The sequence below is a fragment of the Ictidomys tridecemlineatus genome, chromosome 10, assembly GCF_052094955.1.
Source record: "Ictidomys tridecemlineatus isolate mIctTri1 chromosome 10, mIctTri1.hap1, whole genome shotgun sequence".
NCBI classification, from domain to species: Eukaryota; Metazoa; Chordata; class Mammalia; order Rodentia; family Sciuridae; genus Ictidomys; species Ictidomys tridecemlineatus.
This window is the reverse complement of record NC_135486.1, coordinates 108,542,814-108,568,562: the sequence shown is the minus strand read 5'-3', so window position 1 is coordinate 108,568,562 and position 25,749 is coordinate 108,542,814. Positions and strand designations below refer to the sequence as shown.

The following is a 25,749-nucleotide window of genomic DNA, read 5'->3' as shown; positions in this document are numbered from 1 at the left end:
GGGGGCTTCTCCCCTCTCCAGGCCCTCCAAACTTCCTGTTTCACCTAAGAGGGAGACATAGTCAGCAGGGCCCAGGGTCAAGGGAACAGACTGTGGACACAGCAGCTGGAGCTGGGGGCAGATGGTCCTGGGGGCAGATGGGAGACCACATCGCTGGAGAATTACTTGGGATATAATCATAGATTATAGGTCATTGCCCCTACCTGGTCCCCTCCACTTCACCAGGGCACCAACAGGCTCTAGCCTAACAAGGGTGGGTCATAGCGAAGACAGCTGGAAGACAGCCGGGCTCTGGGGAGAAATGCACAGGAAGCACGGTGACAAGAAGGAGCAAAAGCAAGGACGCTGGAGCAATTTGGAGCTCCAGGCACCTCTCCGTCTAGCCCACGTTGCACAGAAGCCGAATCCTAACGAGAGTAATGTAAAGCCTCCCGCTAAACCCGCCTCAGCTCTCCCATTACCCAACAGCACCTGTGCTGTCAACAAACAGGAACAAGGTATGACAAGTGACAAGGGAAAAAACACTCTGAAAGACAGAGCGATACCAGAAGCTGGCGCAGATACGACATAGAAGCTGGAATTATTCAGAGAGGGAATTTACAAGAATTATTGACTAATAGGTTGAGGACTCTAATGGGGAAAAAAGGCAGACAGTATGTAAGAACCAATGGGTAAAATAGACTGAGAAATGGAAACTGTAAGAAAGAATCAAAAGGTCACACGGCAAGTAGACAACAGGACACCTTCCCTGAGTGAGTTCACCAGGAGTCTCGGAGTGGCCGAGGAGAGAGCGTGAGCGTGCGCCCAGGGTGATGTGGATTCCCAGGCTGAACTGCCAAGGCAAAACAAATAGAAAGAAACCATCAGAATGGAGCACCCAAGAGGTGCTGGCTCATACCAAAAGCCTAGAATATGCATACTTGGAGGAGCAGAGGGAGAAGAGGAAGAGGAGGAAGCAAAGAAAGAGGGGAAGTGAGAATGGCCAAGGGCATTCCACTTTGAACAAAAGAGACGAAGGAAGTTCAGAGAACACTCCCCGAAGCAGAATAAAGAACCACAAAAACACATCTCACAGCCCGGCGAGGCAGTGCATGCCTGTAATCCCAGCGATGCAGGAGGCTGAGGCAAGAGGACGGCAAGTTTTGAGGCCAGCCTCAGCAATGTAACAAGACCCTCAGCAACTTAGCAAGACCCTGTCACAAAGTAAAAATAAATAAATAAATAAAAGCGGCTCACTGGTTAAGCGTCCCTGGATTCAACCACTGGTACAAATAAAAGAAAAAAAGAAAAAGAAACGTGGATTTAGACTAGTTTAAAACGTATTTTCTAAGCTGGTGGGCATGGCTACTCAGCAGGCTAAGGTGGGAGGAGGCCTTGAACCCAGGAGTTTGAGGCCCCTGTCTCAAAACAAAAATAAACTCTTAGGCCATCACTTAGCAATTTTTGAAGAAGTATAACCGATACCCTAAGAAAGAATACAAAGTGAAATCAAATAACACTCAAAGCCCAGGAAGGCAAAAAATGAGGGGAGGGAGAGAGAGCTTGGTATTTGTTCAGAGAAAGACTCATTGTTCTAAGGAACAGACAAGGGAACCCAGATTGAAAGCCACAATTGTCTGAGATCTGATGTATGAGAAACTTGGCTCCCTGCAGATCAGCGGAGGGAGGCGGTGCTAGGACAGGTGGACGTCCCCTTGGAAATGAGTTTAATTGAATCTCTGCCGTGAACCATTCGCACCAATAACGTCCAGTGTTCTCGATATTACATGTGTGCACTCGTGCTTTTGTTTGCATTTTTAAAAGAAATTTAATTCACAATTTAAAAACACCTATACACTTAAGAGAGAGATGAAACCAACATTTGGCTTCGTGGTCAAAGAGCTGGAGAGAAGAGAACCTGCTGGTCCTGCAGAGCCCCAGAGAGCCTCAGACCTTGGATGCCCCTGCCACAGGAGGTGGGCACACAGATAGGGATAGAGGGTCAGTGGCAGGAGGGAGAAGGTTTGCTTAGTAGAAGATGAGGCCTGGGGGCGAGGGCCCGAGGACAGAAATGAGGATAAGCTGTCATCTGGAGAGGTGACAATTAAGATGTTGGCAGAGTAGAATTCAGAAGTGGGAAGGGATGGGCAGGGACCATGACTTTTTATTATTAGCCATGTGATAGGATTTGGCTACCAAATACATATGTGTGTGTGTGTGTGTGTTCATATTTTTTTAAACCATATATATATATATATATTTTTTTTTGATACTGGGGATTGAACCTGGGGCATTTAACCACTGAGCTGCATCCTCAGCCCTTTTATTCTTTTTAATTAATTAATTAATTAATTTTCATGTGGTACTGAGGATTGAACGCAGTGCCTCATGTATGCTAGGCGAGCGCTCTACCATTGAGCCACATCCTCAGCCTCCCTTTTTATGTTTTATTTTGAGACAGGGTCTTGCTGAGTTGCTTAGGGCCTCACCAAGTTGCTGAGGCTGGCTTCAAACTTGAGATTCTCCTGCCTCAGCCTCCCGAGCCACTGGGATTACAGGTGTGCACCACCATACCTGGTAGAGAATATTCTTGTAATGGCTTCATAGTTTCTTCCCAATTTAGTCCTTCTCTCATTCTCCCCATCCCAAACTCAGTAATCAACCATTTACTTGACTTTCTAGTGTTCATGCTATTTATAACAGGAGGAACAGCATGTTTGGCTTGTCATCTTTCTCCAAAGAAACTTGGGTTGTCTCTAAACCTTAATGTGCACACAAAGTACCTGGGAATGTGCCTGTTCTCCTAGCAACTTGAGAGTCTGAAGCAAGAGGATCACAAGTTTAAGGCCAGCCTCAGCAACTTAACAAGGCCCTAAGCAACTCAGCAAGACCCTGTCTCAAAATAAAACATAGAAAGGCCTGGAGATGTGGCTCAGTGGTTAAGGATTCCTTGGTTCAATTCCCAGTACTTAAAAAAAAAGAAAAAAAAGGTACCTGGGAATCTTTTTAAAGAGATCTTGTTAAAGAGATCAATAGATCTGAGGTGGGTTCTGACATTCTGAGAAGCAAAAGGGATGTGGGACAATTTTTAGAGGTGACAGAAATATTTTGTATCTTGATTGAGGTTGAAGTTATATGGCTATATACATTTATCACAACTCATTGAACTGTATACTTACAATAGGTGCAAAAAATTTTGACTTCAAAGGGAAAAATCATTCTAGATAGGTTATAGATATAAATTTGGAAGATGAAATAAGATTTTAGAAGAAAACATACATCTTGGGATAGGCAAAATCTTTTTTAAGTAGGACTCAGAAAGAGCTAACCATATGGAAGAACTCACACACGTGAGTTGGACCACATTAAAATAAACTCCCATTTATAAATAGACTATTAGAGAGTGAAAGGCAGGCCACACAACCAAGGAAAGATATCTGCAGTACCTGCATCTGACAAAGGACACACACCTATCTTATACAGTTCAATAAGAAAGGCAGTTCGATAGAAAAATGGGCAAAACACTTGAATGGATACTTCATAAAAGCAGGATATCAAAAATGGCCAATAAACAAGAAAAAATTTGGTTTCTTTTTATGACTAATTGTCATAAGTGAAATGCAAATTAGTCATAAGTGAAATGCAAATTAAAACCACAGAATTGTTTGTCTGGCTACATACCCACCCGAATGTCCAAAACAAAGAGACAATTCCATGTGTGAGTATTGTCTCAGAGCAGAGAGCAAACAAAAGCCCCAGCCATGACCGAGGGCAATACAGCCTGAAATAACATCCTTGGGAAACTATTTGGCAGCACCTACTAGAGCAGAGTGTGAACATGCCCTAGGGTCCAGCAAGCCCACTCCTGGGTGGGTAAACACTTATTTCCAAAATATATGCATAAGAGTGCTTGTAGCAGCATTATTCACAATAGCCAATCAACAGTGGCATAAATAAAATCTGGATAATTCACAAAATGGATTATTATTGGCAACAAAAGCCAAACAATGTATCGCTATAAGAAGCAACATTGATAAAGCTAAGGTTGTCCGATAAAGTACAGGACACCCCCATTATACTTATTTTCTGAATAAACAAATAACTTTTACTGCAAGAATGTCCAGTGCAATATTTGGGACATACTCATACTAAAAATTCTTATGTTAAAAGTCATCACTCTATTACAACATTATTTTTTAAAAATTCTTACATTAAAAGTTCTTATTCTATGGTGATATTGTTTTTCAGCTGGTCACGTTCTATTTCTTGATCTGGGTGTCACTGGTGACCAGGATGTGCTCACTTGGGGTCCACACGCGTCTCTTGTGTGTATGCTACATTTCAATGCAAAGTTTACTATAATAACAATAAAACTGTACCTGGCCCATGTGTCCCAATCAATCAGGGCTGGCCTCTTGCCTGTTGGGGTCCCACTAGATCTCCTCCCTGCTGCCTGTGATCTCTGTAACCTGTACAGCCATCCTGGCTCACAGCCCCTGTTCAGAATGCCCCAATGGCTCACCCTGAGCTGTCCTACTCCTTCAGGCAGACCTGTCTATCCTTCTCCCTAAGGTCTGTCCACATGTTGGGCATCACTCAGAGCGACAGCCTCGCCTTGCAACTGGCTGTTTATACGCCTGTCTCCTCACCAGATGACAGACGAGTTGTGGCAGGGACTCCGTCTTTTCACCTTTTATCCTTCGCAGTGTCTGCACAGGGTTGATGCTGGGCATGTCTTAGTGGATGAATATGTAGGGGTCTTAGTCCATTTTCTGCCACTATCCCAGAATACCACAGACTGCGTAATTTATAACAAACAGAAATTTATTTGGCTTATGCTTCTGGAGGAGGAGAAGACCATGAGCAAGAGGCTGCATCTGGCAAGAACCTGCTTACTACATCCTCCCATGGTGAAAGGGCAAAAGATCACGAGAGTGGAAACCTACCTGGGGGTAACTATCCCTCCTGTGATGACAACGTTGACCCATGATCTTTTTTTCTTTCTCTCTCTCTCTCTCTCTCTCTCTCTCTTTTTTTTTTTTTTTTTTTTTTTTGGTACTAGGGGTTGAACCCAGGGATGCTCGACCATTGAGCATCATTCCCAGCACGGTTTAATTTCGAGACAGGGTCTTGCTATGTGGTTTAGGACCTCACTAAATGGCTGAGGATGGCTTTGAACTTGCAATTCTCCTGCCTCCACCTCCTGAGCCACTGGGATTATAGGCACGTGCCACCATGCCCAGTCTAATCACCCCTCAACACTATTCTATGGGGGATTCAGTCTCCAGCCATCCTTTTGGGGAGGCACTGTTAAGCCCTAGGAGTGGGTAGCAAGAGTAATGGAAGTGATGGTTGGAGATCAGGCAAAAGAACATGGGCAAAGCTTTGCAAAGGGTTCATGCTAAAATTTTAGATTTGAAAGAGACCCTTGGGCACTTGCTCTGGGTTATCCTGCTAATGAGTGGCATGCAACTACAGCAAGATTGGCACTTGGCAGCTACAGGCCTGTCCTGAGCATGGTGCTTGCTGCACATGGGTGGCAGTGGTAGGTGGTGTCTTATTTAACTTGCTGTGGAAGGGTGCTGGTCTCATCCCATTTCATAGACGAGAACACAGGTGCGAAGAAGTTCGGCGACTTGTCCCAGATCATATGGCTGGCAGGAGCAGAGCCCATGCCCATCACAACCACTATTCTATGAGTAATGCCAAATGCTGAATCATTGAAATGCTCCCCCCCACCCTTCCCTGCCACCACCCGGAACAGGCAAGTCAGCAGAGGAAGTGTCAGTGCCCACCGAGCCCTGAGCAGCACCATGAGTCACACAACCTTTCTGGTACCTCTCAAATCGGTCTCTGTAGGTGGCTCCCCCTCCCATGGAATGGCCCGCCCGGAAGGGATGACAACTCAAACCCCTAAACACAGCCTTCAGCTTCATCCAGACTGAGATTTTCAGGTTTTAAACAAAAACAAAAATCTGATTCACTGTTTCCAGTCCTACAGGAAACTCAAGTCCTTTATTTATCTGTTTCTTAAAAAAAATTTAAAAATAAAAAGAAGAAAATCAAACTAGAAAAAAAAAACCACCTTTATGTCTTGAAAGAGTTTTGAATGCATCTCATTTCACACAGCACCAAACATTGTTCATGACAGAGGCTGTAGAACGAAGCCCAAAGTAAAAGAAAAGGAAATGAAACGCATTACAATAAAACACACTCGCTAATAAATAAGAGCTCAGGCAATGAATCTGACTCAGAATATACCACTGGCAAGAAGAAATGCCCCAAAGCTTTGCTTAAACCAAATAATAGAAGAACTGATGGCTCCCCTGGGTCCCTGGGAAAAGTTAATACATCCAGGAGGCTGCAAACGGAAGCTCTGTTTGGGATTTTGGTACAAAACACAGGACATTAACCACATTCAAGGTGAAAGAAACAGGCCTTGTAGATTTAGGGACCACGGTGTTTTCATCAGGTAACAAAAATAGATGTCTGGATGTCTCCACTGGATCCCACCAGCTGCCCTCCAGAAATTAACCAGAACTCCTCACAGCAGCACCCAAGGGGACCCACTGTTCCTAACTGCCCAACTGGAGAATTAATTTAACTGCAGAGATTTGGATAATAAGAGTGAACCCTTAAGGGAGATAAAAACCTTAATTGGGGAAGATTTTCTCCCATCCATTGTGCAGAAGCATCATTAGAGGTGAGGACACAGGGTGGGGGTCAGGAGCTCTGGGGTTCTATTATGCAAGGGTGACCCTGAAGAAAACCGCCTGACTTGCACCAACCCTGAGGCTGTGAAAGATACTGAGATGCTGAGGTGCTCCAAGCTCAGAAGGATCACATCCTACACCTAGCATCCAAATTAATCCCTTTCTCATCAACCCCAGGGGAATCCTAATAGCACTAGGGCACCAGAGCAGAAGACAAAGGAAGATGTTCAAGGTGAAAGCCAAGGCCCGTCTAGAGGAGGGCGCGGCCAATGACAGAATTCAAAACTGAAGAGGCCAATTAATAAAAATAAAGCCTCTTCTTTACAGAATGCTTTGGTATTTCCAGTGCCATTTTTCACCTACTTATCTCCTAGGTTCCTTAGAGCAATTTTGTGTAGCAGGAAGGCAGGGATTATTTATCTCCATCTTGTTCATGAAATCTCGGAGGAGTGAAGTGATTCGCTCAAGGTCACAGGGTCATTGTGGATTTTTAAAGTGGGTCCTGATGACTACTCCGGGGCAGCCAAGCTTCAATTCTCAGTTTCACACCCATGGCAGACATTGACAATCAATTACAGAACTCTCTTCCAGAGCTCAATGCAATGCTCCAGCAAGCCATTATTAGTTGATTGGCCTCCAAGATCAAATTCATATATCATCTCAAGCCCTACCTAATCTTCTCACTTGACATATGAAGAAACTGAGCCCCAGAGAGGAGAAGGGACTTGGTCAAGACTGTCCAATGGGTGAGATGATCCAAAATCCAAATCCCCTTTCTAAGCCAGTGGTTTCCCCAGTGCACCAGGCTGTCTGTCCCCCATCTGCTGCCCATAGAGTGCACATCTTCCCCACCAAGATGCATTAACAGGACAGAAGAATGACTTTTTCATGACCTTGCCAGAGAAAATTGTTTTTTCTCAGCAAATGGACAAATTACTACTCCCAAGGGACAAATCAAAGACGACTCCAGGAGCCTAACCCTGGGCAACTGGCAGGACAGAAGAGAGAGTTCAGCACCCGGAAAACCCAAGTTTGATTTCTGGATCCATTCCCAGTGGACACGTCAAGACTCAAGTTCAGGAGGGGAGCCTGGGCAGGAGATACAAACATAGATGACTTTTCAAGCAATGAGGCAGATGACGCCACCTGGGGAGAGGACTGAGCTCTGGCTTGGGCCTCAGAGATCAGGGGATGCCAGCAGTCAGGGAAGAGAGCCTGGGAAGCAGCAGTCAGTTAAGTGGGAGAAAAACCAGGAGAGGAGCCCAAAGCCATATGAATATGTGTTTCCAGGAGGTGAAGAATCAATGGTATCACATGCTGCTGAGATCACGGACTAAGAACAGACTGTAGGACAGGGTCAGCAGTGACTTAGATCAGAGCTGTTTAAATTGATTGCCTGGGCAAAACCCCACTAAAGTGGGTTTGAGATGGAAAGGGAGAATAGGAACTGGGGACAGCCAGTGTAGACAACACGTTCAAAGGGATTTGCTATGAAGGTGTTATCCTTAGATCCTTATGTTGTACCCCTAAGTCCCTGAACATTGAAATGTGACTCTACTTGAAGACAGGGTCTTTAAAGAGTAGATTAAGTTTAAAAGAGTTTTTTGGGGGGATGGGACCAGTAGGACTGCTGTTCTTTATGCAAAAAATAGGGAAGGAACATTAAAAGGGACAAAGAAGATTTTAAAAAAATATTTATTTTTTAGTTGTAGTTGTACACAAAACCTTTATTTTGTTTAGTTATTTTTATGTGGTGCTGAGGATTGAACCCAGGGCTTTGCATGTGCTAGGCAAGTGCTCTACCACTGAGCCACAACCCCAGCCCCTAACACCCCTCACCCCCGGCAAAGAAAATTTGTATGCTACGGAGAAGAACCGTCAATGACCATGAACATCCATGTGCCTCAGAACACGGCTGAGAAGCACACACAGCAAAGCTGATGGAAAACAAGAAACTGGGAAAGACATGGTCAGTAAGAGACTTCAGAAAGGGCCCCAAGAAGGGAACTAGCAGGTACAGTAACAGATGACCAAAGATAATCAACATGTTCTAACAGATCCAGAGAGCTCTGAATCAAACAAGTAGGAAAGACAAATTCTTTTCAAGCACACGTAGAACATTCTTACAAAATTTCAGCATGAATTAGCCACGAAGAAAATTTCAAGCAATAATGAAAGCTGGAATAACATATGGCATATTTTCTGGTGAAAACATAAAATTTTAAAAGGAGGGGTGAGTCCTAATCCAATCTAACTAGTGTTCTTCCAGAAGAGGGCTGGGGGCTGGGGATGTTGCTTGTTTAATATGCATGGGGCCCTGAGTTCAATCCTAGCACTGCAAAAAAAAAAAATCAAAAGAAGAGGGGCTGGGGGTGTAACTCAGTAGTACAGGGCATGCTTAGCATGCACACGGCCCTGGGCTCCATCCCTGGCACAAATAAATAAAAGGAAATCAGACACACAGAGAGACACTAGAGGTGAGCTCGAACATCCAGGTGAGGACACAGAGGGAAGGTGGCTGTCACCGTCAAGGAGAGAGACCTCAGGAAACACTAACCTACCAGCACCTTGAGCTCAGACAGACAGCCGGAACTGTGAGACAATGAATGTTGTTGTTCAAGCCACCTGGACCATGGTGTTTTGTTATGGCAGTCCAAGCGTAATCATTAAAAAGAAAAGAAATAGAGATAGGCAGTGATAGCTGGAGGGGAAGATGAAACCCAGATGGGTTGGTTAGTTTGTGCTAAAGATGGGTGAAACGGTGGCCCCTCAGTACTCCGATGGGAATGACACCACAGAGAGAGAGGGATAGATGATATAGGAGAGGAAGATACCAGAGAATTTCACTGGATAGACAAGGGGGCTCTGGGGCCTGGGGCAGAGATGGGCAGGGCAGATGGACAGATGTATATCTTGGAAACAGGGCAGGGATCAGGCCCAGATGCACGAGGTGCCAGGACAGGGGGTAGAGGAGGAGGCAGGGCCACAGGCTTAGGGCCAGGAGGGCCTCTTAGGTCCCATTTGTCTGACTATGCTACAAAAGATTGGGATTTTTCAAAATGTAGCTAATATTAAGTAATAAAGATATGAAGTTATATAAAATTTCTATACAAAGGGGGAAATAGGTTGATCTGTTCCTTTGAATGGCCTTCTGCTTATGCTGTAGCCACATATAATAGTCAAAGAAAACCAGTGATGCTTCCCTACCCATAACAGTCAGAGAAAATCATCCTTTCCCAGGGATGGGATGTAGCTCAGTGGTACAGCACCTGCCTAGCATGCATAGGGCCCTGGGTTTGGCCCCTGACAGTGCAACAACTACAACAAAAAAACCTATCCCTTCCTTCTTTGGCCCTGTTCTTCAGCCTAAAACCTCTCCAAACTGGGACAGTTCTGCTAAAGAATGTCTCTTAAGAATATGGGAAGAGGGCTGGGGATGTGGCTCAAGCGGTGGTATGCTCGGCTGGCATGCGCGGGGCATTGGGTTCGATCCTCAGCACCATATACAAATAAAAAATAAAGATGTTGTGTCCACCGAAAACTAAAAATAAATATTTTAAAAAATTTCTCTCTCTCTCTCTCTCTCTCTCTCTCTCTCTCTCTCTCTCTCTCTCTCGCTCTCGCTCTTTCTCTTTAAAAAAAAAAAAAGGCTATGGGAAGAATGGTGTGGGGATGTGACTCAGTGGCGAGGTGCTTGCCTGATATGTGTGAAGCCCTGGGTTTAATCCTCAGTGGCCTCCCAAAGGAAAAAAAAAGTAAAAGTAAAAAAGAATATGGGAAGAAACACTTTTCTAATATCAGGTATGCTCATAGGAATGGGGCCTTTTATGCTCCTTGGTCTACATCTCTGCAAACAAGGATATCCACACCAGCTCCCGGAAGCATGTGGTTTTCAAAAGCATCTGAGCACTGAAGACAGGAGGCCTGGGAAGAAGTACGGGGTACCATTATCATTCAACTGAATGTTTCCCTTGAACCAATTTCGCTCAGATCCCTTTTTTAAAAAAAAAGGCTATTTCTTAGAAGACTTCAGTCAATCACATAATCCTTTCCAGAAGCAGGGAACAAAGCACTAGTGTCAATAAAATGCAGTTTTACTTCATACTAACATTTATTCACTAAAATAATAATTTACTAAACCTCAAATAATACTGGCACAGGGCTTCTGTTTACCCTCACAGATGAAAAAAAAATTAAAATAAAAAACCTACATCTTTCTGCAGAAATGTACAAGAACACTCACAGTAGTTTCATCACAGTGGCCCCAAAGTGCAAATCATACAAATGCTTGTCAACAGACCCTTTCCACCAAGATGGTGCTGGAAGCCGAGAAGGAGCCTCCTGCCTCTCCCAGAGCCAAAACCAATGCCAAGGCTCTGCAGGCCAAGAATGCAGAGCGAGAAGGCACTGGGTTAGTCAGCTTTTCGTTGCCATGACTAAAATACCTGACAAGAGCAACTTAGAGGAGGTCAAGTTTAATTTTGGCTCAAAGTTCCAGAAGTTCAGTCTATGGTGGGCTGAATCCATGGCTCTGCGCTCAAGGTGAGGCAGAACATCATGGTGGAAGGGGGTGGTAGAGAAAAGCAGCTCAGCAGACAGCAGTCGAGGAAGCAGAGAGGGAGGATGAACTCTTCCAAGGCAGACTTCCCTCCCCAGTGACCCACCTCTTCCAGGTATCTCCCACCTGCCTACAGGTACCATCCAGCCAATCCATTCAAAGTAAGGCATTCTGATTAGGTTACAGCTCCCATCATTATTGTACCTCTGAAGATTGTGCATTAACCCAGGAATTTGGGGAGACCTTATACTCAATCCATAACAGGCATCCATAGACAGACAGACAGACACACACACACACAGACACACACACACACACACACACACACCCCACTGGGGCTCCAGAGGCAGCCCCAAATATCCTCAGAGGAGAGCTGCCTGAAAAAAAATCTCCATCCTCAAGTCCCCTCCACTGAGTCTGCCATGAAATCAGAAGAAACACACTCGTGTTCACTGTGGATGTCAAGATCAATGAGCACCGGACTTAAAAAGCTGTGAAGAAGCTCTGTGACATTGATGTAGCCAAGGTCAATACTCCATCAGGCCTGACAGAGATGAGAAAGCCTATGTTCCACTGGCTCCCGATAACCACACTTTGGATGTTACCAGTGAAATTGGGATCATCTCGACTGAGTCCAGCTGGCTAAGTCTACATACACATTTTTTTTTCACCATAAAAAAATGTTTATCAACACTAGAACGGATAAGCTGTGATGCATTTGTACAAGGCACCAAGAAGCAACAAACTGGATGAGCCTCACATCTGTGGCTGAGAAAAGAAGCTGGAGGCAGAGAACATCTCATAGGCTCCATTTACAAGAAAGGCAAAGAAAGGCAAAGCCACAGGGATTAGCTTGAAGTGGTGCTTATGTTGGGGTTAGGGGAAGGTGAGCCACTGGGAAGAGGCCTGAGAGACCCCATGGGCCCTTGAAAGGAGTTATACCTGGATCTGGGTGATTGGCTCCGCGGATATATAAAAAGCTCATCGAGCTCTATGCCTAAGATTTGTTCCTTTTTTTTTTTTTTTTTTTTTTGGTACTGGAGATTGAACCCAGGGGCACTTAACCACTGAGTCACATCCTCATTCCTTTTTTAATATATTTTATTTAGAGACAGAGTCTCACTGAGTTCCTTAGGGCCTCAATAATTTGCTGAGACTGGCTTTCAACTCGAGATCCTCCTGTCTCAGCCTCCTGAGTCGCTGGGATTATAGGTGTGTGCTACCATGACTGGCTTTATGTTTAAAATTTGTGAAGTGTACTGTGTGCGATATCTTAATTTAAAAAACCCAGATTTCTCACTGAGGGGTCCCCCAGTTTTGCCTTTTAGCAGGAACACTGAGGCCTGTGATTCCTAGCATGGCCCTCTTATTAGGACAAAGCAGAAATGAGAGTCCACTGTAAGAGGAAACCACCTTTTGCATGAGGCTGGGATTCTGGAAAGCTAAGACTCATGGTTAACAAAAAATGCAAACAAGAGACAAAGATACAAAATAAGTTTTAAAAATTTCCCTTCCCAGCCACTGAGCTCCCTCCCCTAGAGGTCCCTGGCATAAACACTCTTATAAGTGCTACTGTTTTCTTCCAGAAACTCATTGAGAAGAAACACACTTGTAATGTCTGCATCCCCGCAGACACGCCTCATCCTCATTAACGACCTCATAGAATCCCACTGTGCAGATGGACCTTGCTCTGGAGGAGCATTTCTGCCCTTTCAAGCTTTTGTCTGTAAATAAACAACACTTGCACGAACATCTGCATGTACAAATCTTTGCATGCTTGTATGTCCGTAATACAGTCTCTTAGAAGCAGAGTTCCCATGCCAGAGGGTTTATTCATTTACAATGCTGGTAAACATCATCAGATTGTCCATATGTAAGAATGCTTGCCTGTCCTTCCCTTGCCAACACCAGGTTTCAAATTTGATGAGTGTTGCCAGCCTAAAAGTTCAAAAAATGTAATGTCCCTCTTTTATCACTTCACATTGATTTAAGCATAACAGAAGCATGTTGACTTGTTCATATTATACTCATTTGCATCCTCAGCCATTTTCCCACTGCCCTGAATTCTCTAGTTCTGGGGTTGATCAACTATCATGGAGGGTCCATTCCTGCACCGCCTGCACTGTGTTGGACCAGCGATGGCCACACTCTTCACACTCTCTCCATCTGTGGCTTGCAGAGTTGAGTTGCTTCAACAGAGACCATCTGGCTCATGAGGCCTAAAATATTTACTATTTGGGCCTTTCAGGAAAAAGTTTGCTGATTCTGGTATCTATGTGATTGACAAGTGTTCGTAATAAATTAGGGAAATAGCTCTTGGTTCTGTGTATTCAGTTTTGCTTTTAACTCATCACCCTGTTCCACCTCCTAGTCTCAAAATAACCAAGTCAGAAGCACAACTGAAAAGCAGAAGCTCCCGGGGCGCCATGACACATGCGGTACATTTAGAAAAATGGTTGGTGTTAATTTAGGCAAGGTATTTTTATACCCATTTTATACATGTGACTTTGCTGAGGCCACACGGTCATGGGTGATTGCCTGGTTCCAAGTACATAGATCTTTCCAGAATAGTATCTTACCTCTTAGGCATGAGGGCCACATCAGGAGTGGCAGGCGCTGCCTTTGATACCCTCAGGGCACGTGAAGTTCCGAGGGATAGAACACGGGGGAGTCCCCACTCTGTCCCTGTCAAACTTATGAGTAAAGGCCACACCTCCCTGAGACAGAGGGGTCAGGAGGATGACATGCTGCACACAGAAACAAACGGGGAAGGCTGGAGTCCTCCTGGGGGACTGGACACACCTTTCTGGCTCTCAGGCCTGTGAGGAGCATTGCCCACTGAATAGTGGTTGCAGGGTCCAGAGGTTGAACAGATGTGCTTATGGGCACTGGAGGCGGGAAGAGGGAGCAGATGCCAAGCAAGAGGAAGGCTTTTATTACCCCCTGGCACTGGGCCACGGATACCCATCACACAAATCTGACAGTGACCATTATAATCTTTGAGCCCTTGAACCAATCACAGCACCAAAGATTACTCCCCAATAAAACCACTGACCCAGAGAGCAGGTCCCTCAAGGAGAGTGAGGGGCAGCCGGAGGGCATGTTCTTTACATGTAGCATGTACCAGCCATGTCTTTCCCATGTGGTTCTGCCTGGATGAAGAGGCTGGCATCCAGGAATCTGCTCTTTGTAATTTTTCTTTAGGGACAGGTAGCTCCACGGTAGAGCACGTACCTAGCCCATGTGAAGCCCTGGGTTTGATCCCAGCATGGCAAAAAGAATAAGAAAAAAAAAATGAAATTTTATTTTATCAGAAAAGTATTTTTAAGGGGTTTTCTCAAAAGCTGTCTTTCCCTTTTCTTTCTGTTCTCATATTTCAATTAAACCAAATATATTCTAGAACAGTTGGGTAGTGTAGCCACAGCAGCAAGAAGAGGATATTCACAGGATAGAACATCTGCTCTGATTTTCTTCAATTCTCAAAATTCTACTGTAAGACTGTGAAACTGAGGCCGAGCCATACTAAGCAAGGAGGCCCTCCAGTTGGTCTGTCCGGGGTGGGGAACAGGCACTGTATCCCCAGCTCTGGCCTCTGGAATCCAACCTCTGATCTCAGTAGCAATTGCCAAAGCAGTAATATTTTGTATTTTCCTCATTTTATGCCTAATGCCTTGGGCAAGGCTGAAAACAACTAGTATTAAAATCCCAATTCCATTAGAGAAATGATGTCAGAGAGCACAAGGAATGACAAGTCTGTCCAAGGCCACACAGCTAGGACAGCTCCCAGACCTGAAAGGAGGCAAGCTGACCCCTATCACTTCTTCCCTCTGCCATGAATATACGCATCTCTCCGTTTCTCAAATCTGGCTTTGCAAAACCACCACAACCCACCCCTGCTGAGTTAGGGTGGCCATCTGGGGCTTAACCCCCGTCCTGTTGACCAGACACGCTGTCTTCAAAACAGAGAGAACAGATGACAGTTTTTGACACAGATTGGAAGGGGGCTTCATTGTTCAGCATTTGATGAGCCCTTTCATTATCGTCATCAGAAAATCAGGACTTGATGAGGTCTCACATGTACACTGTACTATAAAGACCTAATATCACAGGAGACTCTTCATCTCCACTACCCCTACCCTGCAGACACACATCCCTTCAGGCCTAGGAAGAAGTCTCTAATGGGAAGGGTGGGGGAGCACCACATTTGAAGGTGCAGAAAGAAGTCGAGGCCTTCCTTCTTGCACAACAGCCTGGAGCCTTTTCCTATGATGGCCTTCCAAGCCCTGCCATCTCCCACACGCCCTCTGCCAGCCTCTCTCCTCTGAATTCTTTCCCATCTAGTGTCCGCAGCTGCACTGCCATCAGTGCACCCAACCTGTGCAACAGAACCTCCTTAGAAGAGGACCCTGTGCTTCCCACACAAGGCTACCTATGTAGTGAGCATTGATTGGTTCAAACATACATTGTTGCCTTCATGAGAGTTAAATCTAGAGGTTATCACATAAAGGGTGGGTGAAGCCAGGCATGGTGGCACAAGCCTATAATCCCAGTGGCTAGGGAGGCTGAAGCAGGAGGATGGTGAGTTCAAAGCCAGCCTCAGCTACTTGGCTGGGGATGTGGCTCAGTGGTTTAAGCACCTCTGGGTAATCCCTGGTGCCAAGAATAAATAAAATGTGGTGTCTCCGTGCATTGGAGCACTACTCAGGCCAAGTAAGGAGACAGGCAGCAACGTGGATTGATACACCTTCAGGACAGGATGATCAGGGAAGTAACCAGATACAAAAGGTCAAACACTGATACCACCTCAATGAGGTTCCCAGAGCAGTCAGATCCACAGAAAGTGCAATGCTAGGGCCTGGGGGTGAGGGGAAAGAGGAGCTATTGTTTAAAGGGGACAGAGTTGCTATTTAGGAAGATGGAAAAGTTCTGGAAGCAGATAGCATCCATGACTGCACAACAGTGCGAATGTACTTAAGGCCACTGGACCATCCACATAAAAGTGGTTGAAATTGTTATTTTTATGCTATGTATATTTTGCCACTTTTTTTTTTTTTCTTAAATCACTTCAAGGATCACTCATGTGCAGACCGGAGACTACTCCGAGGGGGTAAGGTACCAGCCTGCCTTTCTGATTCCTGCCTAATAAAATCTATTCAGGTGCAAACCATTTCGCTGAGATGTGACAAGGACAAGGCCGGCTGCCTTTGCCCTCGGAGCATGGCTGGCCCAGGTGGAACTATCTGCACTGTACAGATGCCTTAGGGGTGGAGGCAGCCGGAGTTCCCGCAAAGCACAGCAGTGGAGAAGGGTAGCTGAATTCCTGTCCTCGCATTAATTTCCAGCTCCCGGGATTTCCGGCACACATTATGCACGGTTAGGCACTAAATAAAGGTTGAATGACAGACCAACTTTTTCCTCCCTTTCTGGTAGATTGGTAACTTTATACCTTCAAGAGAAGCGGTAAGTGTCAGGAGAAATTTTTTAAAACTACTAATCAAAGGGTTGGAGACCAGGCAGAGCGCACAGAGGTCAGTTTTGTCCAAGACCCAGTTGGTGCAGGCGGCCATCGGCTGAGACTACGAGGAGTGACAGAAAGGCGGCAGCTCAGGTGACGTCCAGACCCAGCTGAAGCCTGCAGCCCACAGTATAACTCTGTGTCCAGGGGACCCCCTGCAACTGTGCTCGGTACCCCTAAGGGCCAGAAAAGCCCTTCCTGTCTCTCAGCAGAGAGGGCGCCGCAGAGCGCCCACGGGAGCATCTGGGAGGTGACTTCAGGCTGGGGCCACCAGGGCCCTCTCCTGCACGCCGACCATCCCCCGCTCCTCATTCGCCCTCCGTGGGAGGGGGGCGGTCCTCGGCCCCCTCTGAGCGGCTTTGGAGGTCCCCGTCCCAGCCTGAGCCGCGTGGGCCCCACCTTCTCGGGAGCCTCTGAGTCAGGCTGGGCTGTTTGGAAACTGTCTGGAAACTTCCGGCCCTTCAGGTGCCTGCGCAGGTTCTACTCCCGCCTCCGGGGCAGGTGCACGGGGGCGCTCGCCGGCCGCTGCCTCCGGCCCCCCATTCATCCCCGTCCTCTCTAAGGAGCGCGGGAACCTGGCCGGGGGGACCCCCGAGGCTGTCAGGGACCTGGAGGAGACCCGGAGACGTAACAGGAGGAAGCAGCGGCGGGGAGGGGAGAGGGAGGAGAAGGTGGGCGAGGAAAGGGTGGGCCCCTCCGGTCCCCGCAGCCAAAGCCTGTGTGCCCCCGCCGCGTCCCCTCCCGCGTCCTCCCCTTCGCCTACCTGGGCGCTCATGCTCCGCGGGCGCGGACGCCTCCTCCGCGCAGGCCGCCGGCTGCCTCCCGCGCCCCGCGCCCACTGTCCGGCTGCCCGGCCGCAGGGGCTGGCGCGGCCGGGGCTGGAGTCCGGAGACCCGAAGAGGCGATGGGAGCAGAAAGGAGAGAAAGTGTGTCATAGGCTGGGAGGGGCGGGGGAGGGAAATGCAAAACCCGACAGGAAATGAGACTAAAAAAATGCAAAAGGTTAGAAAAAGAGATAAGGAAGAGGGGGAGGGGCGGACTCTGGTCCAGGACTTTGGAGGGAGGGCGGGGAGGGGGTGGGGCGGCTCTGGGGTGGGGCACTGCAGGGACAGACTTATGAGGGTCAGAGTGGGGAGACCTAGGGGTACCCATGGGGCCAGGGCACCTGCCTCAGCTGGAGCCAAGGGCCCAGCCTGGGCTATCAGGCCCCACCAGCCCAGAAAACCCACGGATCCAGGTGTGGCCTTGGGAGGGGCCCCCCTTTCTAAGTTTCTCTAGGCCCTGATAGGCCATCCCAGGCAGGGGTCCTCTGGGAGAAATCAGATCCTGAGGAATCCCAGACTTTGCAGGGAGGGGGTACAAAGGAATGGGAAGCAAGGAATCCTGCTCTCCAAGTCCCTTTCCTCTCTCCAGCCCTCGTTCTGGAAGCTTCCTGGGGCATGCCTGCGGGTCAGCACCTCTCTGGAGGACCTCTCACATCCCTCCTGGACACTTCATGGCAACACCCTTGACCCCCACACTTGGCCGGGCTTGTGCCTTAAAATTCTGTTGAACAGTGATTGTCAGGGAAGTGGGGATCTGTGACTGTCGCGATTTTGAGGTAGGATAGACGGAATTAAAACACACACACACACACAAATAGGTGGAAAGGAAAACAAAGGAAGAACAAGGAAATAAATTCCTAGAACTCAGCAAACTTTCTCAGGCCTCTCCCTCCCAAGTCAGTCTCTCTCCCAGGTGTCTTAGTACTTGACCCCAAAGTTTATCAAAGGAGCCTCTGACTGTGCTTTGCTTTCTCAGATTCTAGGTGAGCCATCCTAAGATTACCTGATTGTGGACTCAAATACCTGGATGAGGGCTGGGGTAGACTCAGTGATAAAGCACTTACCCAGCGTGCCCAAGACCGGGGATCCAATCCCCAGCACTACAAAAATAAAAAACTGTATTAAACATCAGGCTGGATCAGGCACCTCCAAGTGTCTTGGGTTCTTGCCCTCTGCCTGTGAGCAACCACTAAACCCATTTCTCTGGCTCTTCTCCTCTGCCTCAATTTACCTCCATCTTCTTTCTCTCCCTCTTTTGATTCTAGGAGAGTTTTGAGGTCCTCAAGGGAAAGACATTCAACAAATGAACAGCTATTCAGGAAGATCAAGAAAACTGGGGTGTGGTGCAGGTAACTAGAAGAGCATAGATTCTGGGCCATGTAGAGGATGGGCGAGGTTCTAATGCCCTGGCTGGGGACTGGGCAGGACTTGAGTCTGCTTTCTGTAAAGCCTGCTCAAGAATGTTAGCAAGAACCACAAAGAAAGTTCCTGAAATAAACACTAGGTCCCCAGCTTCTGAGTCCTCGATGCTTAACGACACATCTCACTGCCCTCTGGGGATCAGAGAAGTAGACCACTTGCTTGTTGTGAAACATTTATCTTTAAAGGAGAGCTCTGGCTTCCCACTAGCAAGACCTGGAAAGGTAGGTGTTACTTAAAAACTATAAAACTTCTTATTGAGATGAATTTGGCCCAAGTACACACATTCTGTGTACAGTTTGACAAATTTTCAGAGTGAACACAACCATGTAACTCACACCCACACTGTGTTCCATCAAAACACGAAACTTCTGTGTCCCCAGGAATCCCCCTTGGGTCCCTTTCCAGTTACTCCCCCACCAGGGTAACTGTGACCTCCAGCTGCATAGATCAGCTCTGACTGTTCATGAACTTATATAACTGGAAGTCTGCACAGCTTGCCTTTTGATCCTGGTGTCTTTCACTCAATATTATGTTTCTGAGATTTATCAGTGGGATTGGATGCCAGGTATAGTTCATTAAGACACGACCCCCATAATCTCATTTACAATTTTAAACATGAATATCCATTTACCCCACCACAGATTCTAAAATTAACATTTTGCTGTATTTGCTTTCTCACATACCTATTTGATCCTTCCACCCATCAATCGTTTTTTTGGATGCATTTCAAAATAAGTTGCAGATATCAGTGTAAGTCACCCTAAATGCTCCATGATGTATATCGTTAACTAGAGAGTTTTCATAAGGCAAAATTTACATCCAGATTTCAGCTATCTGATAAAATGAGTTTTGATAAGTGTGTATACTTTGTAACGCAAACCTTTATGAAAACATAGAACCGCCTGGTGCAGTGCTTGACAATTCTTCCAAGTTTTCTGAATGTTTATCGTGGTGGCTGGTGTGAATAGAAGTTGAATTTTTTATTCTATTTAACTTTAATTCATCTTAATCTAAATCTAAAAACTGGTCCTCAATGCTGTTGGAAAATTTTCAAGTATATCAGAAACAATTTCATTATGTCCATCCACTTAGGAACTTGACAGAACCTAAATACAGACCAAGTGTTCTGAGGAAAATTAACATCTGAATTGATGTGCTATTAGACACCTGAGTTTGAAGCCTTCATATGTAAAAAGGAGTGCAAAAAAAATTAAACAATTTTATGTTGCCAAGTTTGGTGGCACACGCCTGTAATCCCAGCAGCTCAGGAGGCGGAGTCAGAAGGATCTCGAGTTCAAAGCCAGCCTCAGCAAGAGCAAGGCACTAAGCAACTCAGGGAGACCTGCCTCTAAATAAAATATAAAATAAAGCTAGGGATGTGGCTCAGTGGCCAAGTGCCCCTGAGTTCAATCCCTATTACTCCCTACCCCGCAAAAAGAATTTATGCTGATTGCACACTGAAGCAATATTTTAGGTAAGTCGGGTAAAATAAAATAAATTATTAAAAGGAATCTAATCTGTTTTTCTTTTAGTGTTGCCACTAAGAAATTTTATTTCTATGGGGTGGGGTGGATATGATATGGAACATTACATCACCTCATGGAGTCCTCTCACCCCAAGAAAATGGGGTTCCTCCAAGACCCCAGAGTCATTGAATGAGGACTTCTGGTTCAAGACAATGATTAAACACTCTCTTTGGAGAAGTGACAATAAGGAAGTGTTCAGGGAGGGTTGGTAATGGTGGGAGACAGAGATGAGACTTGCCATGCATTTCCGGAGGGCAGGAGGCAGGGGGACAGGAGCCTGGCCCTAGCCAGCATGGGAGTTGCTCTCCACCATGGAACCTCTGCCCCCCAGGTCAGGTGTGCACTTCAGGCAGGAGAGGCAGGAAGGGCAGATGCAGATGATGGGTGGAGGAACTGTGGGTGCAATTGCTAGGATAGGAGCGTCCCCATTTCCCTCCTCCAACTTCCCACTGTGTGGCTCCAGCCTCTCCCTGAGGCCAAAGTCGGAGAAACATTTCTAAGGAGATCTCAGAGAGGGTGGGTGCTCTCTGAATAGGGGCAGCAGACCAGGGAGACTCCTGTGCACGTGACATACGGCAGAGGGGCAGCCTTCCTCACCTCTCCCTGCCTGGGCTCCCTAAAGGAACACTTCCCCAGCTGGCTGTAGTGAAAGACAAACCTCCCTTTTACAAAATGTCTCATCTGTCACGGACTGATTCTTCTGTAAAATATAATAAAAATTAATTACTATAAAATGGAACTTAAAAAAAAAAAAAGAGACGGACGATACAAGCCAACCGATCATGCTTGGTTATTGTGCAATGTCAAAAGTGCCATTAAAGTTTCAAAATGCTTAGTCTCAGTTTCTGTTCTTGTCTCGGATGGGTTCACCAAAGGACATGGGCCCACAGGCCAGACTTTGCAGAGCAAGGCTCTGGAGCAAAGGTGGTCTGCTGATCCATGACATCTGCCCCCCATGCCCCAGCCAGCTGCTACTCCTTAAGAAGGTCGGAAAAGGAGCGGAAAGCATCACAATTGTCCACCTGGACCCTGACAGACAGGGATGAGATTAGGTTGTTTGAGCAAATGGGATAACTGTCTTCCAGTAGTAGAAAGGGGTCAGTGATGCTAGAAAGAAAGGAGCCTGGTGACCTGAAAAGCCTCCGAGGAGCATCCCTGGAGATTCAAGCAGAGATCACATCTGTAAAAGAAGAATAGTCGCTATGGGGTAGTGTTGGAAGCTACCACCTGGGGATCGAGTGCCCCTTAGCCTTGAGCCATGAGAGTGTGGCGATGTGGCAAGCCAGCCCTAGGCTGTGTGTGTGTGAACTGTGAGCATTGAACGCACAAGGGGCACTGAACTGTAAGCATCTTTTCGCTTGCTCTGCCATGAGATGGGCGTGGCCTTCCTAGAGGTCAGTCAACCTGCTGACAGACATCGTGAAGCTAGACCCAACCCCCCCCCCAAACCTGACCCCTTGCTTCATTTGAATGGCTTCTCCTCAATAAAAGGGTTCAGCACTTGCTCCTCTTTTTCTTGCCTGCCTTGCCCCCCCCCCTTGAGGGAGCTGCAGCTGAGGATCAGTCACTGAACCCCCCAAAAAGGTATTTTCTGTGTCTGTGGCTTTATTTATTCCCCAAATTCACTTGGAGTGACCCTGACTGGTTTAGCCGTGTGATGCAACAGGATAGGCTTAGGGATAGGCTGCCTGAATAAAGACCAGTTCATTAAATTAAACATAATTACTAAATGTAAAATAAACTTGAAAGTTCATTAGAAGGGTTGAAGATGGTCTTTCCAGTATATCCTCCTGGGCTGGAAAACGAAAATAATATAAAACTCAGAGGAAATGAAAAGTTTGAGAGAAAAGTTGAGACATAAACAATCTGGAAAAACAAGTGCCTATTAAGGGTTCTAGGAAGAGGAAAGGAAACCAAGAGAGGAATTAATCATGAAATAGTAATAATGTTGCTGGGTGTGGTGGCACATGCTTGTAATTTCAGCGGCTCAGGAGACTGAGGCAGGAGGATCCGGAGTTCAAAGTCACCTCAGCAAGAGCAAGGTGCTAAGCAACTCAGCGAGACCCTGTATCTAAATAAAATACAAAATAGGGCTGGGGATATGGCTCAGTGGTTGAGTGTCCCTGAGTTCAATTCCTGAGACCCCCTCAAAAGTTTAGTAATAATGTTAATCAGAGCTGTATCTCCACTTTGAGAAGATCCAACAAGAAACACATTAAGCCAGGTGTGATGGTGCACACCTGTAGTTCCAACTACTCAGGAGGCTGAGGCAGGAGGATCACTTGGACCCAGATAAGAATTGACAAGGAGCCAGGTGTGGTGGCGCACATCTGTAATCTCAGCAACTGAGGAGACTGAGGCAACTCAGCAACTTAGCAAGACCGTGCCTCAAAACAAAACAAAATAAAAAATTAAAAGGCCTGAAGAATGTTGCTCAGTGGTGGTACTCCTGGTACCAAAAACAAAAACTAGCAGAGTGATCATTTTTAAGCCAGAGCCATCCAGAAAGCTCATTTAGCCAGCAGTGGACATTTCTGAGGAGTTTGACTAGGAAGGGAGTGACCAGGGGACAAATGAATGTATTTCCTCTTCCCTGTGTGTCCTTCTACAGTTGTGGCTTTTCATTACCACCATAAAATACCTGAGGCAGCTACCACACAGTGAAAAGAGGTTCATTTAGCTCATAGTTTTGGAGGCTGGAAGTCCATTCAGCTCGGGGCAGGCTCTGCAAAGTCCCATTGGCTGCATCCCATTGTGGCAGGAGGGAACCTCTGCCTGGTCTCTCTGCCTTTCCTTGTAAAGTCACTAGAATTCAATAATGGGGCTCTATTCTAATGACCTAATCAAATCTAAGCACTTCCCAAGGGTCTCACCACTATCAGGGTCTACCCTCTTAAGATAATTAACATAAGACTTTCTGGATTAAAATCCTCTATGAGTTTGCAAACTACATCCTTAACATAAGCACCCTCTTTCCTGACAAATGTCTGTTTCCACATCCATTTTGCTTTTTCCTAAATTAAAAATTAATCATTTTTACAAGAACCCTGTACGCATGTATACCCATGAGCCACTCAATAATAAAACCAGGAAAGGACCTGATCCGTTTGTCTCTTGGCCTCTCTGTGCTCAAACATTCAAGTTATCTTAGGGTATGCAGTGAGGTTACTGGGTCACTCACCCAAATAAGCATGTTTGAAGAAAAATCTCCTTTCTATCTGAAAATAATCTTGCTTTTCTTCTGGTCCCTTCCTGCAAGTTAGGAGGAAAAGCAAAATTTCAGTCCTTCTTGCTAAAATCCAGCACAACCCAGTAATGTAACGGTCCTCCTAGAGAGTGCTCAGTCTTTCTAGAATTAAGACACTTCGTCTCTCCTATAGCTGTCCCCTCCCTCTGCCTTCTGCTAAGCTGGCTCAGAGTATGTGGGAGAAGAGTGGTTCATATGTCCTGAGAGGCAAGAGAAGGGTGGGGGTGCTGAGCCTTGAACCTCTAGCTCAGGTCTCCAGGCCAATGCCTATCCCTTGCCTGGGTGCCACCTGCCCTGCTGGAGTTCATGGCCAGCTCCTGGCTCCTATATAACTCACAGCCTGCCCTCTCTCAGCCATGCTCTTATCCAGTCTGGAGGCTGCTGCCCTGTTGCTATCACTGAGGCGTGCCCTCTCAGGGTGCCACAGCTGGCTCTCACCCACCATCCTAGGACTGGAGGTTGAAAGCAGCTGGGAGCTCTTTCCAGACCTTTTCTACAAGACACAAGACAGCATTCAGTTTTTGCAAGGGCAGCTGAGGTTCACCTCTGGTTCTTGCACTCTCCCCTGTCCACCCCCTGGAAGAATTCAGCAGCCCCATCTCTGCTCCTAGGGAGGCAGCAGACCAAGAAGGTGGGATCTGCCTAATGTCTGGGTGCACGTAGGTACAGCTGTCTGTGCTCTTTCCATCCAAACACAGACAGCGAAAATAGCCCCTCAGATGAGGATCCAGTGTGATTTACTGAGGGGAGAATTTCAGGAGAAGGGGGCGGTGAGAAGACTGATGTTGGAGAGGAAAGAGCCACATGGGGAGGCTCGCAGCCTCATCTCACCATGAATCGCCCGTGGGGAGGTGGCTCTCTGTTGGGACCCTGGGCTCCACCCTCAGTTGGTCATTGACTGTAATCTCCTTGGAGGAGGTGTGCCTAACCTGCCTGATCTTAAGGCAGGTTCCCTGAGCTGGGGCCTTCTTAGAAATGGAAAGGGCAAAGCAATAGGGATCCGAGTTGGAGCTGCAGAATCCGATGCCATTTTCATGAAATGAGTTCCATTTTGGAAACTACCAGCTTGATTTGCTATGTTCCCCCCCCCCCTCTTTTTTCACTATTGTTCCCCGCAACATTCAGCATGTCTGCCAGGGCTCCCTGTCTTCTGCTTCTCCCCCCTGACCAATTTGAGCCATATATACAGTGGCTTATGGGCTGCCTGATCCAACACAGGAGATCACAAAGGCGGAAAAGGAGAGGCTGGGGCTCTCCCCGGAGCTGTCCCAATGCAGTTTGGAGACATTTCTATATTGCACTGAGAGAACCGGAGCCCAGGGGACTGTCTCTCCAATGACCCCTCCTTGGCTGCCCACCCACCACCTCCCCTCCCCTCCAGAGAGCAATCCCATCGGCGGCCGCCTTTAACTCCAGGAAAATCATTCCTTATCAGTGCTGCAGTCACACGCCTGGGACAGCACAGAGGCATTTCACAAACTATTGATCTGAGAATTAATATATTGCTTTTTCCCCACATGCGGCACCTCACTGCCATTGTATATATTAACGCCCCCCGAAAATAGCATCGAGAGCAAGACAGACCTTCCGGGCCTTTAATTATGTTTTACGTACTTTATACTTTGATGCCATTATTGCTCTCTCTGCTCCTGCAAGCTCATGCCTCTTCATTTCAGATGGTTTCCCCGCCATCTCCCTATGCAGAGATGATTCCAGAAAGTCATCAACGTGTCTACATTGCCCCTGCTACCCACCGATTTAAAAAAAAAAAATCACCTGCTGAGAGGTTCATTTACTTTCCTGTCTGCTGAACACCTTAGCTGACCCTTGACTTATTATTACTTTTTCTTAAATTCTTGCAGAGAACATGGCTTCCACCCAGGAGGAAAAATGTTCCCATCTGTAGACTGGCAGGACGTATTCTTCAGTTCTCAGTTGCTTGAGTTAACCCATACGAAATAGCCA

General features: G+C 46.7%; 1 protein-coding gene across 3 annotated transcripts in view; it reads right to left on the bottom strand.

Moving 5' to 3' along the window:
• The window catches only part of Card11 (caspase recruitment domain family member 11), a 110,847-nt gene extending 93,139 nt beyond the window's left edge, over positions 1–17,708 (bottom strand). The window contains exon 1 of one of the 3 annotated variants that reach the window (XR_013426815.1): positions 17,529–17,708. The gene's annotated coding sequence lies outside the window, so the exon portion shown is untranslated. The remainder of the gene's footprint in view (positions 1–17,528) is intronic. The other 2 variants (XM_040277497.2, XM_005340836.5) reach the window with 2 other exon arrangements.
• Positions 17,709–25,749: the final 8,041 nt, after the last annotated feature.